Raw genomic sequence first — 3112 nt, forward strand, 5'->3', positions numbered from 1 at the left:
ATAGAATAATTAACAATAGAATCAAATAGTATAAACCACGGATTTACAATTTTAGTAGATATACGGAATTGGATACGTGTCGATAGTGATAGTTCACCCGAATGAAAGCTAGTGGATTCCATAGAATGTAATGCAATCTTGAACTGTTAAATATTTGAGGACACTTGAGTACTGCATGTTTTTGATTAGTATTAATATAGCTCGACAGAGTATATTAATTAGTCTAGGGAATTCCGTCGAATGCACGAGTAAAAGTCGAGTGTAGTTATTTAAACACGAGTGGTAGATGAACTGCTAATTCCCAACAAATTCATTTCTCAATTGATTAAATCCAAATTAATCATTGCTTTCTTGAATACGTTTTCTTTGCATTTTAATTATTTTAGTTGTTTAATTTATATTAGATCAATCATCAACTCATGTTATCGTTGCTAAAGAAATTGTACTTGAAAATAAAAATAGTGTAACGCAGTCCTTGTGGAACGATACTCGTATTCACTTACGTTTATTATAACTTGACTATCGTGCACTTGCGATATTTAAATTGTGCTTTCATTTATAAAATAAATTTTGGGACTATTCACTGTGCAAGTTTTGCTCGATCAAGTTTTTGGCGCCGTTGCCGGGGACTGTTGATTCACAAATTTTTATTTTTCATTTAAATTCTTTAGTATTATTTATTTTATTGTTATTTGATACTCTCATTGTGTTGCAGATTTTTCTTGTGGTGCATGCGAAGATCACTCGAGTGTAAGCTTGAGCCTTTTGACCCCGAGATCGAACGCACAGCTAGACGTCGACTACAGCAGCAAAGAGCGATGGAAAGAATGGAAGGCGATCAACAAAGAGAGGAGCCAAGGCGTATACCGATGTTGGATTATGCACAGCCGTCTCTTGATGGAGCACGTCCAAGCATCGTAAGACCAGTCATCCGAGTTAATCAGTTTGAGATCAAGCCAGCTATCATTCAGATGATTCAGAACACTGTCCAATTTGGGGGAAGTGCACTTGACGACCCTAACTCTCATATAGCTGACTTTCTTGAAATTTGTGATACTTTTAAGTTTAATGGCGTGTCTGATGATGCTGTTCGTTTGCGTTTATTTCCATTTTCACTGAGAGATAAAGCTAAGTCGTGGTTAAACTGTTTGCCTGTAGGGTCTATTACTACATGGGAGGATATGGCAAAGGCATTCCTAATCAAGTACTTTCCTTCGTCGAAGACTATGAAGCTTAGAGCCGACATTACTACTTTTGCCCAATATGAGCAAGAGTCACTTTAGGAGGCATGGGAGCGATACAAGGACTTGTTGAGGAGATGTCCACACCATGAGCTGCATCTTGGGTTAGTTGTTCAAACTTTCTACTACGGTCTGCTTACTCCTAACCGTACTATGATAGATGCTGCTGCATGTGGTAACTTACTGAGAAAGACGGCGGAGGAAGGATATGAGTTATTGGAGGAGATGGCTGCTAGTAGCTATCACCCTCAGTCTGATAGGCAGAGACGAGGTGCTGGAGTTAATCAAGTTAATGATTTGTCGGCGGTTTCAGCACAGTTAGAGGCTTTGAATAGAAAGGTTGATGGGATGAGCATGAGTGGGTCGGCTATGCGTCTGCAAGAAATTTTCTGTGATAAGTGTGGGGGTGAGCATGATGTGCAGGATTGCCAAGATGGCAATCCATTCTATGTGCCTGAGGGAGCACCGGTAAAACAAGTGGGATTCCAGAACAGTCCTAGATATGACCCTTATTCGAACACATATAATCCGGGATGGAGGAATCACCCAAACTTTTCATGGGGAGGTCAAAACAACCAAAATCGCCAACAAAGAGGTCCACATATGGGATGCACCAAGGATTCAAGCCAGAACCGCCTCGGGAGGAGAAGTCCAATTTAGAGCAGATGATGACTAAATTTATTTCTGCAACAGAGACGAGATTTCAGAACCAAGATGAATCCATAAAGGGGTTAGAGAATCAAATTGGAAAATTGGATAAGTTGATTGCTAACAGGGAGCAAGGAGCTTTGCCAAGCAACACGGAAACTAACCCAAGAGAACATGTGAAGGCGGTGGAATTGCGTAGTGGAAAAGCACTCGAGTCTAATGAGGAAAAGACCAAGCACGGTGAGGATGAGGTGGAAAATCGAGGAGGTAAGTCTTCTAACTCTACATCTACACCTATTGCACAGAATAAAATTGTTATCCCTCCACCTTTTCCTGCAGCAATGAAGAAAGCTAAATTAGATGCACAATTTGGTAAATTTCTTGAGATATTTAAAAAATTGCATATTAACATTCCTTTTGCTGATGCTTTATTGAATATGCCAAGTTATGCAAAATTCTTGAAAGATATCTTAGCAAATAAGCGGAAGCTAGAAGATCATATGACGGTGAATTTGACCGAAAATTGCTCTGCTTTAGTTCAAAACAAGATGCCTCCTAAGAAAAAAGATCCAGGGAGTTTCTTTATACCTTGCATTATTGGTGACATTAATTTTCATAAAGCTCTATGTGATCTTGGTGCGAGTATTAATCTGATGCCTTTTTCTGTGTTTAGGAGACTGGGATTAGGTGAACCCAAGCCAACTAGGATGTCGGCTGCCTGACAGATCTGTCAAGTATCCACGTGGGATTATCGAAGATGTTTTGGTGAAAGTGGATAAGTTTATTTTTCCGGCAGACTTTGTGGTACTTGACATGGAGGAAGATTTAGAGATGCCTTTAATCCTAGGGAGACCGTTTCTGGCTACAGGGAAAGCACTGATTGATGTTGAGGAGGGGAAATTGAGACTGAGAGTTGGAGAAGAAGAAATTATTTTTGATGTTTTCAATACTCTCAAGCACACAATGCACAATGATAGTTGCTTTCGTATTGATGTCTTGGATTCTCTTGTTTGTGATTTTATGCAGGATGGATTGAAAGAACCATTGGAGGCCACTCTCACCACTGAAAAGCAGGAGGACGAGCTAGACGAGGACAAGATGGAGATGGTAGCTCACTTGAATGCCATTCCACCTTGGAGAAAGCAAGTGAGGCTTAGACTAGAGGAATTGGGAGACAGAAAAGATTTAATGCCTCAAAAGTCAAGCCTAGAGGAGCCACCTAC

At 40.1% G+C, this 3112-nt stretch overlaps 1 non-coding gene across 1 annotated transcript; it reads right to left on the reverse strand.

Annotated features, from left to right (window-relative positions):
- Window positions 1-1229: 1229 nt before the first annotated feature.
- LOC140817631 (small nucleolar RNA R71) lies at window positions 1230-1336 on the reverse strand. The gene has a single exon (XR_012114843.1). It is a non-coding gene; the product is annotated as a small nucleolar RNA R71 (small nucleolar RNA).
- Window positions 1337-3112: the final 1776 nt, after the last annotated feature.

The sequence above is a fragment of the Primulina eburnea genome, chromosome 16 (genome assembly GCF_022965805.1).
Source record: "Primulina eburnea isolate SZY01 chromosome 16, ASM2296580v1, whole genome shotgun sequence".
Taxonomy (NCBI): Eukaryota; Viridiplantae; Streptophyta; class Magnoliopsida; order Lamiales; family Gesneriaceae; genus Primulina; species Primulina eburnea.